Source organism: Marmota flaviventris, chromosome 1, assembly GCF_047511675.1.
Source record: "Marmota flaviventris isolate mMarFla1 chromosome 1, mMarFla1.hap1, whole genome shotgun sequence".
Taxonomy (NCBI): Eukaryota; Metazoa; Chordata; class Mammalia; order Rodentia; family Sciuridae; genus Marmota; species Marmota flaviventris.
Window position 1 is genome coordinate 57,634,344 of NC_092498.1, and position 18,117 is coordinate 57,652,460.

Consider the following 18,117-nt stretch of genomic DNA (forward strand, 5'->3'; position numbering starts at 1 on the left):
TTATTTAGAGACTGGGTCTCATTGAGTTGCCTAGTGCTTTGCTTCTGCTGAGGCTGGCTTCCGATTTGAGATCCTCTTGTGTTGCTGGAATTACAGGCGTGTGCCATCATCCATGCCCAGCTCACTGTAGTCTTTTTTTTAAAAAAAAATTTTTGTAGTTGTAGATGGATTTTATTTTATTAGTTTATTTTTATGTGGTGCTGAGGATTGAACTCAGTGCCTCATGTATGCTACGCAAGTGCTCTGCCACTGAGCTACAACCCCAGCCCCTCCTCGGGCCTTTTAAAATTTTATTCATTTCTAGACAAGGTCTTGCTGAATTGCTGAGATTGGCCTCAAATTTGTGATCCTCTTGCCTCAGCCTCCCCAGTCACTTGAGTATACTGTGCAGGTACTCTTCCACTGAGGTACATGCCCAACCCTTGCTGTTTAATTTTCATTTTCAAATGACTAATGATGTTAAGCATCTTTTCATGTGCTTATTTGCCATTCTTAAATTTTTTTTTTGTTTTGTGTCTGTTCAGATCTTTCAACTATTTTTTTTTAAAAAACTGGGGTTGTATACTTTATTTTCATAAAAATGTCACTATATAAAGCTTTATGGTTGCTGGTTGTGTTGATGCATACCTGTAATCGCAGTGGCTTGAGAGGCTGAGGCAGGAGGATTAAGAGTTCAAAGCCAGCCTCAGCAATTTAGTGAGGCTCTAAGTAACTCTGTGAGATCCTGTCTCTAAATAAAATACAAAAAGTGACTGGGGATGTGGCTCAGTGGTTGGGTGCCATTGAGTTCAATCTTTGGTACCCCCCCCCAAAAAAAAAAAAATTATGGTTTCAAAGTTTTTTGATTTTATTCTTTTGATACTCAGAAGGCAGAATAGGGGCAAATATTATAAATTTCCAGTTTATATTTGAGGTAACTGAGGATTAGAAAAATTTGGGGGTCTTGTCTGATATAACTGATCTTTGGTTGAGTTTGGGGTTAGTACTGCATCTGTTGTTTTGGATAATGGAGTTATATGTTTCTTGTCCATACAGTTTCCAGATAGGTTTGACTTCACTCTATTGGATACTAATGGTTCAAGGAAAGGCATGGTGTGGGCCCAGCTATCACCTGGTGGACTCTCAGTGATGATTGCTGAGTGAATGGGGGAAAGAAATGTGTTTTTAGCTTGTTTTTCCTTTCATAGAAATCATATGAGCTTAGTTTGGTTTTATGCAGACCATAAGTTTAAACAGTTTCCATGGGTTGGGTTTAAATTTTTAAAAATTTTATGTATTAATTTAAAAAAAATAATTGAAGTATAAATTATATATAAAAACACATATTTACATGGGTAGATAATTGAATTATCAAGCATGAGCACATCCATATAATAACTGATCAAGAAATAGAATATTGCCAGCAATTTAAAGATCCCCCTTGTTCTCCTTCTGAGTCACTATGTTTTCCCTTTTCCTCAAAAATAACTATCATTTAAAATTAAACTGACTTTTACTGTTTGTATTTATTTATTATCTACAATATCATAATTCAGTGCATGCATACACTGTATAATAATTAAATCAGGGTAACTAGCATTTCCATCTCCTCAAATATTATAATTCCTTTGTATTAGGAACCTTCAAACTTTTAGTGTTTTCTTATTTTTGGGCTTTGAGGTTCTTTTGATATATTCTGGATATAAGCTCTTTATCAGATATGTGATTTATAAATATTTTATTTTGTGACTTATCTTTTCATTTTATTGATAATCTTTTGAAGAATATAAGTTCTTAGTTTTAATGGAGTTTAATTTGCAAATTTTTTTCTTATATATATTTTGGTGTCAATTCTAAGCAATCATTGTGCAGCCCAGCTCCTGTTTGTCTTCAGCATGTTTTTTAGTTTTAGATTTTCCTTTTAGGCTTGTAATAATATTTGAGCTAATTTTTGTGCATGGAGTGTAGATCAGTTACTTTTTTTTTGAACAAATGTATATCTAGGTTTCCCAGCACTGTTTTTAGAAAAGTCTATTCTTTCTCTACTGAACTGCTTTTGCAAATTGTCAAATTAATTCACCATGTATGTGAGGTCTATTTCTGCTCTCTGTTCTCTTCCATTGATTTGTTTTTCTTGACACTAGTACCATGTTGTCTTGATTACTACAGTTTTTTATAGAAACCCTTGAAGTCAGATGATATATGTTCTCTGAATATGTTCTTTTTCAAAGTTAACTTTTACAAAGTGAAAGAAATGCTGGGATTTTGATTGAGATTGTATTGAATCCCCAGATCAATTTGAGAGAATTGACATCTTAATATTGTGAGCAGCACAGTGTATATGTGCATTTATTTAGGTCTTTTAAAATTACCTTCAGTAACATTTGTAGTTTTCAGTGATAGGTCTGTTATGGGTTTGAATATGAGGTGTACCCTAAAAGCTCCTGTGTTAATGCAGGAATGTTTGGCAGTAAAGTGATTGAATTTTGAGAGCTGTAACTTAATTAGTCCATCTAGTTTGAATGGACTAACTGGGTGGTAACTGTAGGCAGGTGGGATGTAGTTGGGGGAGGTTGGTCATAGGGGTTTTTGCCCTGGAAGGGTTTATCTTCTCTGTGATCCTCCTTTCTGGCTGCCATGAGGTGGATAGTGCTTCTCCTCCATGTCCTTGAACCATGATATTCTGCCTGATCTTATAGCAATGGACTTGACTGCCCATAGACTGAACCTCTGAAACTGTGAGCCAAAATAAACTTCTCCTCTAAGTTTTTGTCAGGTATTTTAGTCACACTGATGAAAAGCTGACTAACATAAGGTCTTATATGAGTATTTAAAGCTTTTTGACGGTATTCTTAGGGTATATATTTTTGATTTTAATTTTTTACTTTATTTTCTTTAAAAATAATTATATCATGGTCACATAAGAATAATGTTTTAAATAAAATTTTTAAGAACAGTTGTAAATTCACGGTAGATTTGAAAGAAAAATAGAGATTTTTATATGTACCCTCTGTCCCGTATTTGTTCAGCTTGCCCCATTATAACCACTGCCAGAGTGACCTGCAATGATACATCATGATTACCCATTCTCTGTGGTTTACTTCAGAGCTCATGCTCAGTGTTACACATTTTATGTATTTGGACAATAGCATAATGACACATTTCTACTATTATGTTGTCATATGGAATAGTTTCACTGTCCTGAAAATCCTGTGCTCTGTCCACTCACTTCTATTACCCCTTTAACTCCTGGCAACCACTGATCTTTTTACTGTCTCCATAGTTTTGCCTTTTCCAGAATACCATACACTTGGAATCGTACAGTTATGTCGTCTTTTTGGAGTGGCTTCTTTACTTAGTAGTAGCATTTAAGTTTTTCCCAAACTTTTCTTTGGCTTGATAGCTCATTTTTTCCCCCATATTAAAATTTTATTTGAATATTTCATGCATCATAAGAATTTAAAAAATATTTTTCTATCCCACATTATTTTACTGTTTGTCCTGTTATAACTTAATTGTTTTAAGCATTATTTTTTGATTTTGTTTTTAATTTTCTCTTGATAATGAAATAGTTGCTTGGATATATGTTCCTTAATCCCACTATTATGTATGATTACAGTGTACCAATAAAAAGTCTTTTTAATAATAATGTATGAGTGAATGAAGAAAATATAAGAATGTTATTAAATTCATTTCTTTTGAGTGGAATAGCATTTCTTTGGATGTACCATAGTTTTTTATTTACCTACTGAAGAATATCTCAGTTGTTTCTAATTTGGGCAATTTTGAATAAACCTGTAAACATCTGCATGTATGTTTTTGGACACAGGTTTTCAGCTTTTCTGGGTTAAATATCAAGGAGTTCAGTTGTATAGGAAGAATATTTTTAGTTTTATAAGAAACTACTAAACTGTCTTCCAGTGTAGCTATATCATTTTTTATTTCCACCAGCAATGAAAAGAGAGTTGCTTCTGTTTCATACACGTTAGCATTTGGTGCTATCAGTGTTCTGGAAGTTGGCCATTCTTTTTTTTGTTGTTGTTTTTAGTTGTAGATGGACATCATACCTTTATAATCCAGTGCCTCATGCATGCTAGGAAAGCGCCGTACCACTGAGCCACAACCCCAGACTCCATTCTTTTTTTTTTGTACCTGGGATTGAACTGAGGGGCACTTAACCACTGGGGCACATCCCCATCCCTTTTATGTATTTAAGGACAGGGTCTCACTGAGTTGCTTAGAGCCTCTCAAAGTTGCTGAGTCTGCCTTTGATCCCCCTGTCTCAACCTCCCAAGCCACTGGGATTACAGGTGTGTGCCACCACACCCATCTTGGAAGTTGGCCATTCTAATAGGTTTGTAGTAGTATCTAGGCCCACCTGTCAGGCCCCCAAAATTGTTCTGGGAGACAAACTGGCCAGCTGAAGCACCCCACTTAGCCCCTAACAAGTGAGGCCATTACTCAGAGTCCCTTTTGAGACATTGTTAAGTTGCCCATGAAATGGGTGTCACCAAAACAGGAGGCTAAATAGCTGCCCAGGGACAGGGGCATCTTGAGGTCTAGATGTGTCCTTCTGTCCATTCTTGTGTCTGCAACCACCCCCAAATGCCTCACAGATGCATGTGGGGGTGGAATTGTTGCATTTTAGTCACACCTCTGGAAGGTGGCCTGAGGGTTCCTTGTGGGGAGCAGGTCTCCTAAGTGGGGGATGGAGGGGAGAGCTTCCAATTCAATCTGTCCGCTTTTGTCCTGTTGCTCAAAGAAGCTATATCCAAACAGCTCTGAATACACAAACCCAGAGGCCACCTCAGGAATGCCCAGGAAGCAGCTCTAAGGCGATCTCCCATCCACTGTCCACAGAAAGTTCCCTGGAGAGGCCTCCTTCAGAGTCCATGAGGCCCCGGGGCAGACAGCAGAACATCAGTCAGCAGAAACTATCTTTCTCTCTATTTTAATGCCTTCCAATGTGTGTCTGTTTGTTTTCCATTAATCTACTTGTCATTTTTCCAGTACCACACAGTTTTGATTGCTGTAGCTTTGTAGTACTGTGGATTGTACCCAGCAATGCTGTACCACTGAGCTACCTCTCTAGCTCTATTTTTTTTTTTTTGTGGTGCTGGGGATTGAACCTAGGGCTTGCATGTGAGGTAAGCGCTCTACCAACTAGGCTGTATCCCAAGTCTCCCTATTTAAAAAAAAAAAAAAAAAAGAAAAAAAGAAAAAAAAATAAGTATTAGTTGTAGATGTACATAATATCTTTTATTTATTTTTATGTGGTGCTGAGGATCCAATCCGGTGTCTCACATGTGCTAGGCAAGTGCTCTACCACTGGACAACAACCACAGCCCCAAGCCCTTTTATTTTTAATTTTGAGACAAGGGCTTACCAAGTTGTCCAAGATGGCCTTAAACTTAGGCTTCTTCTGCTTCTGCCTCCCAAGTGGCTGAAATTACTAGTGTGCGCCACCATATCCATATTGTAAGTGTTGAAGTTAGATAGTGTCAGTCCTCCAACTTTGTTGTCTCTCTTTTTAAAATTATTTTTAATTTATATATGACAGCAGAATGCATTACAATTCTTATTACACATATAGAGCACACTTTTTCATATCTCTGGTTGTATACAAAGTATATTCACACCATTTGTGTCTTCATACATGTACTCAGGATAATGGTATCATCTCATTCTACAATCTTTTTCCACCATGCCCCCTCCCTTCCCTTCTCACCCCTTTGCCCTATTTAGAGTTCATCTAATCCTCCCATCCTCCCTCTTCCAACCCCAGTGTGAATTAGTCTCCTTATATCAGAGAAAACATTCGACATTTGTTTTTTTGGGGATTGGACAACTTTACTTAGCATTATATTCTCTAACTTTATCCATTTACCTGCAAATGCCATGATTTTATTCTCTCTTACTGCTGAATAATATTCCATTGTGTATATATGCCACATTTTTTTAAATCTATTCATCTATTGAAGGGCATCTAGGTTGGTTCCACAGTTTAACTATTGTGAATTGTGCTGCTATAAACATTGATGTAACTGTGTCCCTGTAGTATGCTGTTTTTAAGTCCTTTGGGTATAGGCTGAGGAGAAGGATAGCTGGGTCAAATGGTGGTTCCATTCCCAATTTTCCTTTTTTTTTTTTGTGGTGCTGGGGATTGAACCCATGGTCTTGTGCATATGAGGCAAGCACCCTACCACTTGAGCTATAACCCCAGCCCCCCAATTTTCCAAGAAATCTCCATACTGCTTTCTATATTGGCTGCACCAATTTGCAGTCCCACCAGCAGTATATGAGTGTACCTTTTCCCCCACATCCTTACCAATATTATTGTTTGTCTTTATAATAGCTGCCATTCTGACTGAAGTGAGTTGAAATCTTAGAGTGATTTTGATTTGCATTTCTCTATTTGCTAGCAATGATGAGCATTTTTCATATTTTTGTTGATCATATATATATATCATATATATTGTCTTCTGAGAAATGTCTCTTCAGGTCCTTGGCCCAATTATTGATTGGGTTATTTATTTTTTTGGTGTTTAACTTTTTGAGTTCTTTACATACCCTAGAGATTAGTGCTCTATATGATGTGTGAGGGGTAAAGATTTGCTCCCAAGATGTAGGCTCTCTATTCGCCTCACAGATTGTTTCTTTTGCTGAGAAGAAACTTTTTCCTTTGAGTCCATCCCATTTATTGATTCTTGATTTTAATTCTTGCACCAAAGGAGTCTTATTAAGGAAGTTGGGGCCTAATCCAACATGATGGAGATTTGGGCCCACTTTTTCTTCTATTAGACGCAGGGTCTCTGGTTTTATTCTTAAGGCCTTGATCCATTTTGAGTTGAGTTTTGTGCATGGTGAGAAATAGGGGGTTTAATTTCATTTTGTTGTATATGGATTTCCAGTTTTCCTGGCATCATTTGTGAAGAGGCTATTTTTCCTCCAGTGCATTTTTTTGTCACCTTTGTCATTAATATAAGATAATTGTAACTTTTTTGGTTATTCTGTGACCCCTATTCTGTACCATTGGTCTACCAGTCTGTTTTGGTGCCAATACCATTGCTGTTTTTGTTATTATAGCTCTGTAGTATAGTTTAAGGTCTGGTATAGTGATGCCACCTGCTTCACTCTTCCTGCTACCGATTGCTTTAGCTATTCTAGGTCTCTTATTTTTCCAGATGAATTTCATGATTGCTTTTTCTATTTCTATGAGGAATGCCATTGGGATTTTGGTTGGAATTGCATAAAATCTGTATAGTGCTTTTGGTAGTATGGTCATTTTGATAATATTAATTCTGCCTATCCAAGAGCAAGGTAGATCTTTCCATCTTCTAAGGTGGTCTTTGACTTCTTTCCTTAGGGTTCTAATTTTCATTATACAGATCTTTCACCTCTTTCATTAAATTGATTGCCAGGTATTTTATTATTTTTTTTTTCCAAAAAAAAAAAAATCTTTATGTTCCTTTATTGGAGCAAGATTCCTGACCGGTATACAGTGATGTATACAGATGTATACAGAGACCTGTGCAGAAATTACATACTATCCATCTAGACAGATTTTGGTTACACTTTGCCTATTGATGGAATAGTTCCATATATAAAGTTTTATACAACAAAAAGCTTTGAATTTGACCAGGCTGTGTCCATTAATTCACCTTTGAAAAAGTGGCATTTAATTTCAGCTGTATTTTACAGCATTAAAAAGCTTATGCATTAGGTAGCTTTTCAAAATGCTACTCTCTGCACAGCAGCATTGAGCAGACAGAGCAGAGTCCATCATCCCACCCAGATCCACACATTGGCTTTGGAGAGATTTATGCCAGTTACCAGGGACTTAAAAGAGACAGAAAGTTCTTCCTGACCACCAGCATGGACTTCTTACTCTGAGAGCCCATCTTCTTGGCCACACTTTATAGAGCCAGTGAAGACATGCCAGCAACTGTCCCACGAACAACTTGACATTAGAGCACCAGATCTGTTTGATGGTGGCAGCAAAGCACTACTATATCCAGGTAATTGAAGACCCACTTTAAAAACTGCCGATTTGAGATAAAAATCAAGGGTATCACTCATAACTCAGTTTTGAGTTTCTACTATCCCAAATGACATGTTCAGAAACCAATAATAAATTGTACCCATGTTTCCCAGCTAAGGAGACATTAAGACATTGATTCAAATCCCTTTAGTCAATCCACATTGCCCTGAGGTCATCCTGCAAAGTGCGTATCAAAATATACGAAGTTAGGGTGACAAAGTTTGACGATGATGTTATTATACAAGTCAAACTTGGAAGGTCATATTAAAAGTATATCTATTCTGAGAGAAAAAGCATCAAATCCTTTGTGTACACATTTAGTTTTATTGTAACAAAGTAACTTATACACTTTTAACGTTTAAAACTGAGCATCATCTTTCTTTTCCAGTGAAAACAAAAAAGAAAATTTAAAAATAAACAAACAAAATTACAATAGAGAATGTCAATTCCAAATAAAATCCTACAGGTTCTGCTGATTCTCCCATTGAGTGGCAGGGCTCAAGCCATCATTAGGAGAGAATATTATTTTAAAAGTGTCATCTTAAACTGCAAGGATGTCCATTAAACATCACAATTAAACATGCCAAAGGAGAAGCCATGTTGTCAAAATGCCCATTTAACCCACCCAAACATCTCAAACCCACCCTTTGCTGACCTTCTATAACCCCATTTTTTAAAGTTTTTTTTTTTTCTTTGTTTAAAAAAGAAAAAGTAGACAGATACATGTTGGTAAATGCTAACTGTCCATATTCACATAGAGACACAGTGTAATCTCTGAGCCCAATATACAGAGAAAGGAGGAAAAAAGCTAGAATTCTATGCACTACTACACAGGGGCCTAGCACCCTCCAGCTTCCAGCAGAGTGAAAGTAGCAGAAGGTTTTTCTTTTTTCCCACAGAGCACGGTGGTGTTGATTCCATACAGTTTTTTTTTTTGTTTTGAGACAGGAAGGGATAAAAATGAATTTAGTAGAACAGAAGGTATAGAGATTCTTTTCCCATTGTACTCTGCTCAAGGTATTTCCCCCCAAAATAAGTTGAGAAACATGGTTTGAGAAAAGAGACCTCAAGAACAGGGCGACTGAGCACAGGGAGTGGGGGGAAGTGGGGAGGGGGGACTGCAACTTGCTCCCAGGGACTGAATTAAAAAAACAAAAAACAAACAAACAAAAAAAAAAACAAAAGAAAGATAAAAGGTTGGAATCCATCAGTGTTCAATTAGTTGTCTTCTCCTTCATCCTCCTCTCCTTCCTCCCCTTTATCATCATCTTCATCTTCTTCACCTTCATCCTCATCCCCTTCTTCATCGATATCTTCCAGTCCTTTATCATCATCATCATCATCTTCATCTTCCCCTTCCCCTTCTTCATCATCCATATCAGGAACCAAATAGTCCTGCAATGGATTTGGCCAAATATCATCTTTGATGACTTCTCCTAACTCATCTGCACCTGCATCAGAATGGTCAGTAAGCCAGGTAAAGAAGCTCTCTGGTTCTTCATGCTGCCTCTTCCTGCTAGCTTTATTCTGCGTTTGACTTGAACGTTTCCTCAGATCCTTTCCAGATTTCCATTTGATTTTAGTGGACTTTGAAGATGAATCACCACTCTCATTCAGATGAAATTCTTTGGAGAGAACTTTATTTTCGAAGTAAGGATTTTCATCAAAATACAAATCTATCCTGTAACCTGATTTGATATCTTCAAATTCTGTCGCTTCAACTCTGGTCAAATAATGCAGCGCCTCTTCATCTTCCTTCCCAAGCAGTGCAGACACTTGTGGGTGGTTGACAAATGTTGTTACCCCAAAATTTGGTATTTTGGCGATCAGTTCTGACCTCTTCTGAAAAAATGGTTGGTGGAGTTTGTTATATTTCTGTTTTACTTTCAATATCTCCTCACTGGCTTGTTTGTTAAGTCTGTATTTCATTTTGTACTTCATTGATATGTTCAATTGCTTCTTGTTCTTTTTCTCCCTTCGGCAAACCCAGAGAGGCTGATGAATCCGCCTGTTTAGGGGCGGCAGGCAGTTTGGTTTTTTTTGTTTGAGACTGGAGTGGAGATTGGCATTTGGGGGCCATCCTGTGAGGGAAGTCAAGGAGCAGACCCACAGGTCTCACAGCTCATCAGGGAGAAGTGCCTGGTTTTGGGATCAGGGTGATATTGGCCTAATAGAATGAGTTTGGAAGTGCTGCCTCTTTTTCTATTTCCTGAAATAAATTGGAGAGTATTGGTTATCAGTTCTTCTTTAAAGGTCTTGTAGAACTTGACTGTGTACCCATCTGGTCCTGGGCTTTTCTTGGTAGACTTTTGATGGCTTCTTCTATTTCGTCACTTGAAATGGGATCTGTTTAAATTGTGTATGTCATCCTGATTCAATTTGGGCAAATTAAATTACTCTAGAAATTTGTCAATGCCTTCGATATTTTCTATTTTATTGGAGTTCAAGTTTTCAAAATAATTTCTAATTATCTTCTGTATTTCTGTAGTGTCTGTTGTGATTTCCTTTTTCATCACGTATGTTAGTAATTTGAGTTTTCTCTCTCTTCTTCATTAGCATGGCTAAGGGTCTGTCAGTTTTATTTATTTTTTCAAAGAACCAACTTTTTGTTCTGTCAATTTTTTTCAGTGGTTCCTTTTGTTTTAATTTCATTCTTTTAAAAAATTTTTCTTTTAAACTGAAAACAGTGGCATTGTTTTACATATTTAGCAATATCTTTAATATCTGCCTAATAGAAGATAGTTGGATTTTCGTATTTGCTTCATTTATTCTGTTGGATTATTATTTTGATTAAAGTATATGAAGAGAATCTGGGTTTGGATATATAGAAGAGTATTAATTAGAAGAGTATTAACTTGTTCAGGTAATTGTGGATATTCCTTGGTATTACACTAAAATTTGGCAAGGGTTAGAAGGAAGGTTAGTTGTATTGTTGAATCTAAAACACCATATCACCATATGAAATTTTTGTACTCTGTTATAGTGTATCTCTTATTTTTTTTTTTACTCTTTGAATGGCTCCCCCATCCCTGTTTGTGATTTTATAACATCATATATTGATCATTTGGAAAATACTGACTTTACTGAATTATACCGATATTCATGGATATCTAAATGTTGACAGGCATCATCATACAATATCTAAAAATAATTCACTAATACCTCATCAGAAAAATTAATCATTGAGACCTGTCATGTGGAGACACAAATTTTACAAAATTCTAATATTCCCTTGAAAGCTTGAATGTTATCATTGGCAAAAAAACCAAAACCAAAACAAAAAACAAAAAAAACCCCTGTCATCTGTTTTCCTTTCATTGATAGGCTTGCATCATTCTGTTTTTAGAAAATGTTTACCATATATCCAACTCGGGAAAACCATAGTTTGTAGCCTATCAAGTAAAAATGGTGTTTTATGAAAAAAAAAATTGATGAGCTCAGATTCAATTACCTAAGTGCTTTTTCTTGAGATAGCCACCGTATTGTGGTGTGTTGCATAAATTCTTTGTATATCTTTCATATTTTGTCACAGAATTTTACAAAGATACACGTTTAAGGGTAGAGATTAATAAAAGAGAAGGAAAAAAAAAAAAAGGTTTTTACTCCACTAAGGACATTTTAAAAGATGGTGGTGAAGCCCGGCATAGTTGTGCATACCTGAGATCCCAGCTATTTGGGAGGTTGAGGCAGGAAGATCTCAGGAGGCCAGTCTTTGCAATTTAGCAAGATCCTGTCTCAAAATAAGGAACGTAAAAGGACTGAAGATGTAGCTGAGTAGTATAGCACCCCTAGGTTCAATACCCAGTATCTCTCTTAAAAAAAAGTGATTATTAGTACCATTAGGGATTATTGACTTAATGCACACTCAGGCACTAGCATTTTTGCCCACTATTGGTATTGAACTGTCATTAGACAGGACAATTAGAATTATTTATTCTCAGGGCCTGCCGGAGTTTGTGGGCTTTACTTTGAGAACTGCTTTTGGACCAGTATCAGTGTTCAGGGCTTGGCTGTTACCTCCTCTGAATTATTATTATTATTATTTTTTTAAAGAGAGAGAGGGAGAGAAAGAGGGGAGAGAGAGAGAGAATTTTTTAATATTTATTTTTTAGTATTTGGCGGACACAACATCTTTATCTGTATGTGGTGCTGAGGATCGAACCTGGGCCGCACGCATGCCAGGCAAGCGCGCTACCGCTTGAGCCACATCCCCAGCCCCCTCTGAATTATTTTGGATATCTCAAGTTGATATTGTTTCTTCCTTCATCATTTTGTTACAGTATTTAACATCATGCACTTTGTGAGTTCCCAAAGATGGAGTAGTGTGTGAGTCATCATCCAATTCTCCTGTGCTTGGTATGTGGTTCTTGGAACACAGTAGTCGGTCAGTAAATGCTTACGAAGTGAACTTGGTAACTGAATGAACAGGTTTAAGAACCCCCAAACTAGTCTGGAATCTTTCACTAGAGGAGAAATTGCTTTATGTATCTGTATTCAAAAATTTCTAAGAGCATGTATTTTAGGCACAGAACTTTAAATAGTATTTACAGTGATGTCTTAGAATTATACATAAAAGATGAAATTACTCTTATTAGTCTTTGTTTTAGAAGGGGATTTCTGTGACTAATTAATGCAAGAATGAATCAAAGAGTAAATTTTGAATAACACTCTCTTTGGGGACATGTCCCCTCCCCACTGAGGCTTAAACTCAGGGCTTTACAAAAAACTTTGTAAAATAGAAATAGAAGGACCCTTTTTGGGACTAAGGATAGAGCATATGCCTAGCATGCCAAAGGCTCTAGGTTCATTCCTTAGGAAAAAAAGACCCTTCCTTAATATGTAAATACTGACTTTTTTTTTAAATGATATTATCTGTGGATTGTAGTTAGTGTTATGAATATTGCAATCCCATTTAAAATTAGAAATGAGATTGAGTTAACAGTGTTCTTTTTTTTTCCAGTGCTGGGGATTGAACCAGTGACCTTGTGCAAGCACTCAACCGACTGAGCTACATCCCCAGCCCAACAGTTAATGTTCTAAAAAATAGTGTGTTAGAAGTAGTATTCTAGAAATATTAGTGCAGTAAGACCAAAAAATCCCAGCAAAACATAACAAATTAGAGGGGCTGGAGTTGTGGCTCAGAGTAGAGTGCTTGCCTAGTGCTTGCCTGGGAGGTGCTGGGTTCCATCTTCAGCACCACATAAAAATGGATAAAATAAGGGCTGGAGTTGTGGCTCAGTGGTAGATCAATCCTCGGCACCACATGAAAATAAATAAATAAAGGTATTATGTACAACTACAACTAAAAAATATTTATTAAAAAGGATAAATAAAGGTATTATATCCAACTACAACTAAAAATATACATATTAAAAGAAAAACATAACAAATTAGAAAGAAGCAGAGTATACTATTTTCAGATAATCTGTCTACTTGAAAAATCCAAGACTAATTTGAAAGTTATAACAGGAAGAGTCAAAGAAAGTGTTTCAAATAACAAGAAGAAAATGAATAAATTTTAAATATTTTAACAATAGCTTATTATATATATAAAATGAAAAATTTTTAGCCTGGTGTGGTGGAACATGCTTGGAATTCCAGATACTTATGAGGTTGAGATAGATCCCAAGTTTAAGGCCAGCCTGTGCAATTTAGTGGACTCCTTGCTGCTAAACGAAACAAAAAAGGTATGGGGATATAGCTCAGAGAGAACACTCCTGTGATTAAACCTCAGTACTATGACAAACACCCTGTTTAGAATAGGATAAAAAAAATGTAAGCATTCTCTTTTTTTAAATTGAGGATTTATTTATTTAATGTTCAGTGTACACAGGGCCTTGTGCATGCTGTACAAGAGCTCTACCAGTGAGCTATACCTCCTAGCCCAGTAACTGAGGAAATTTAAGCAGGTAAGTAATTTGGTTAAGTCACTTAATTAGAACATAAGTCTTTGAGGTCAGTCATTTTAGCTTGAGACTCTTAGGGGTGGGACACTTAGATTATTTAAAAAACTTTGTAGCAGTTTTTACTAAATTTAAAGATGATAAAATTTTGAGTTACCTTTCCTTTTTTTTTGCTTCATAATAATTTCAGATTAGTACTTTATACTAATATATTTTTAGGGTTTTGGTTATAGGAATTGGATAAAAAAGTTTTTTTTTTTAAAAATATTTACTTTTATTTTTGTTTTTGGCCCTAGAAATTGAGCCCAGGGGTACTTAACCACTGAGCCACATCCCTAACCTAATTTATTTCTTTTCTTTTTTTTTTTAATATTTTTTTTTTTGAGAGAGAGGGAGAGAGAGAATTTTAATATTTATTTTTTAGTATTTGGCGGACACAACATCTTTGTTTGTATGTGGTGCTGAGGATCGAACCCGGGCCGCACGCGTGCCAAGTGAGCGCGCTACCGCTTGAGCCACATCCCCAGCCCCCTAATTTATTTCTTTATTTATTTTTATTTTGAGACAGGGTTTAAGTTGCTTAGGGCTTTGCCATGTTGCTAAGGCGGGTTTTGAACTTGTGATCTTCTTGCTGAGTTGCTGGGATGACAGATATGCACCACCATGCCTGGCTTATACATTCTTTTCTTTTTTTATGCATTCTATTTTAAAGTTACTTTTAAATTTCAAACATATTTTGAGTGGATGGCATATTAAAACCCCCAACTACCTGTCATAAAAATTTAACAATTATTAGGATTTTGCTCCATTTCTTGTTTTTCCTTATTGTGCAAATGCATTCTAAAGAAGATCTCTGATATTTTCCTTTGTATTCCATATGCATTGCTGTCATAGTCGGCCTGGGATGCCATAAAAATGCTTAGATAGATAGCATATACTGAGGTACCTTAAACAACAAACATTTGTTGGAAGCAGTAAGTCCAAGAATGCCTGAGTCATTAAGTTCTGGTGAGGTTTCTCTTCCTGTCTTGCAGATGAGGCACCTTCTCTCAGTGTCCTCACATGCACAAGAATGAGAACCCAAGGTCTCTGGTGTCTCTGAGTGCTTCAGTCCCATCATGAAGGCCCCACTTTCATGATTTTACATATCCCTAATTAAATCCCAAAGGCTCTGCCACTGATTACCACCACATTGGAATTTAGGACTAAAGCATATAAAATTTGCAAAGACATACTTTAGTACTTAGCAACCACTAAAAGATTTGGAAGTGTTTTTAAAAATATAATCACACTAACAAAATTAATAAAATTATGTGTTACTTTGGTATACTTTTTAATCTGGGTAAATATAATCGTAGATTTTTTTAAAAAAAACATTGCAATAGTACAACAGGTACTTTCTCCTCTTCAACCTATAGTGTGAAAAAGGGAAGAACATAGAGGATGGGAGGGACTGCTATAGAGTAAAAGATATTTAAAACACATAGCAAACAAATGTTAGGGGTAAACTTTTTGTTTGAATTCTGATCCTAAGTAATCAATTGTAAAAAGATGGTAATATCCTAAATTTTTACGTAACTCCAGTATTCTAATAAATTGGTACATACAACTATTTCAGTTTTTAAAAAATAAAGAAGTGTTCAGAAACTATTTTCATTAAATGAGGATTTTATGTTGCTCATGAATTGTTATGGTATTTTAACAGTCCCAGCACACTAATGATAATTATATGTGAGGATATTGTTAAAAGTCAAGGTACCATTAACTATTTTTTTTTTTTTTTTTTGGTACTGGGGATTGAACCCAGTGGTGCTTAGCCACCAAGCCACAATCCCAGCCCTTTTAAAAAATATTTTGTTTAGAGACAGGGTCTCACTGAGTTGCTTAGCATCTCACTTTTGCTAAGGCTGGCTTTGAGCTCGGGATCCTCCTGCCTCAGCCTCCTGAGCCGCTGGGATTACAGGCTTGGGCTACCACACCTTGCCTGGTCCATTAACTTTTGATATAGATTAAAAACTCCTCCAATGAGGAATTTGTCATGATAATTTAGTAAAACATTATTAAAAAGAAAGCGTTATTAAGATTTTTTTGGTCTCTTTTACATTAATAGTAGTGAATATTTGATGTGAAATGACAATTCACTAGTAGGTGAATTAACCAGTAGGTGGCAACAAAGATAGCCTTATTAACAGATGAATATGATTTTTAAAAGAAAATTTTAAGAAAAATAGTATAAATCATAAATAAAATAACATTTGAGTTTTCCACAAATAAACATTGTGTGCTTATAGCCTTACTATATCCCTTCTAGTTTGAACAGCCAATATAGAATTTTATTCTTATATGCATAGTTCGTTTTTGAGTCATGATTTTTTTTTTAAATAGATGATTAGTTTCCAGTTTTATTTTAAAACTGAGTGATAAGGCAGTTATTTGGTTTATTACCTGCAGACTACAAAAAATTAATCATGGACTTGGGAAATTTTATGTTTTCCTGAAGTTTACATTGTACCTAGGAATTAGGATGTTTGAAAGTTCTGCAACTGATTCTAACTTTTATTGAAATGATTTGCAGGTTATATTCATTTTCTTTTTCTGGTAATATAGGGTTTTAAAAAAATTTCAATTAAAGTTCAGTTCTTTGATTTATCTTTCCTCAATGTCAGAATAATGATTTATATGTAGTATTTGCTGAATCAGTGAAGGTAGAACAGTGTTGTCACTTTCTGATTTTGGTTCTCTTGTCAAAATAAATAGGTTGGTGAGTGTGTGGTGGTACACACCTGTAAGCCCAACCCCCCCCCCCGCCCCCCCCCCCCCACACACACAAAAAAAAGTTTGAGGAAGCATACTTCCTAAGAGTTTTCTGACTTTTTTTTTGGTGCTTATTTCTTCATGGGTTTATTTCCAGGTTGCCTGAACCATTAATACATGTTGCAATTTTGTTAGGATTGGAAGAATTCTTTCAGGCCCCCAGCATTTTCCTTGAAAAATTAAAAAATTTCAGAAAAGTCAAAAGAGCAAATCAATGTTTTCTCATATGTCCTTTATATAGGATCAACAGTTCTTTACATGTTGCCACATTTGGTTTATCCTTTTACGCACTTGTCTTTGTCTCTCCATCTTTCTGCTTTCCCCAATCCATTTTTTTTTGAGAGAGAGAGAGAGAGAGAGAATTTTTTAGTATTTATTTTTCAGTTTTCGGTGGACACAACATCTTTATTTTATTTTAATGTGGTGCTGAGGATCGAACCCAACGCCCTGCGCATGCCAGGCAAGTGTGCCACCGCTTGAGCCACGTCCCCAGCCCTCCAATCCTTTTTTTTTGATATAGTTGGGGTTTCAAATTGTAATGAGCTAAGGAATAGAGTGATTTGTATGCTTCCTCTTGTAATTGGATAAATTTCTATTTCTGGTATCTTCTCGAAGACACTTTTGTTGGTTTGAGACTTGGTTTGATCAGTTCATCTGAATTTAGTACCTTCTGTCCATTCATTCAGCAAGTTTTGAGCACTCAGTATACAATGGGCATTGCAAGGGCACTGGGGTTAAGCAAGAAGTTGGCCTCATTTTCCAACATCTTGTTATCTAGTTGGGGAGTTAGATGTGTAAAAGACATCCCAAAGTAGGATGCAAAACTGTGGGAGAAAATCTGGGTGCCACAAAAAACCCTCAATTCTGAGCAAGAAGATTGATGCTGAGGGCATCACAGCAGCGGGCCTCAAATTATACTAGTAATGAAAACAGCATGGTATTGGGACCAAAACAGACACGAAGAACAATAGAATAGAATGGAAGAGACAGAGACAAACCCATATAGATACAAAGGTGCCAAAAAATATGTTGGAGAAAAGATAAGCTTTTTGGGGGGTGTGTGTGTTACTGAGGATTGAACTCAGGAAAACTCAACCACTGAGCCACATCCCCAGGCCTATTTTGTATTTCATTTAGAGACAGGATCTCACTGAGTTGCTTAGTGCCTCACTGTAGCTGAGGCTGGCTTTGAATCCTCCATCCTCTGGTCTAAGCCTCTTGAGCCTCTGGGATTACAGGCATGTGCCATCGTGCCCGGCAAAAGATAGCCTTTTTAAGAAATGATGCTGGGAAAACTGGATATCCATGTGTAGAAGAATGAAATTGATCTCTTTTTTCAAACCCTGCACAAAAATCAATTCAAAGTGGATCAGAGACCTG

The 18,117-nt window shown here is 36.3% G+C and overlaps 1 protein-coding gene and 1 pseudogene across 7 annotated transcripts in view; one reads left to right on the forward strand and one right to left on the reverse strand.

The window, feature by feature from the left end:
* Positions 1-18,117, forward strand: part of Srpk2 (SRSF protein kinase 2) — a 228,290-nt gene that overhangs the window by 25,455 nt on the left and 184,718 nt on the right. The window lies entirely within an intron of this gene.
* On the reverse strand, positions 8,770-10,100 carry LOC114085298 (protein SET-like; annotated as a pseudogene).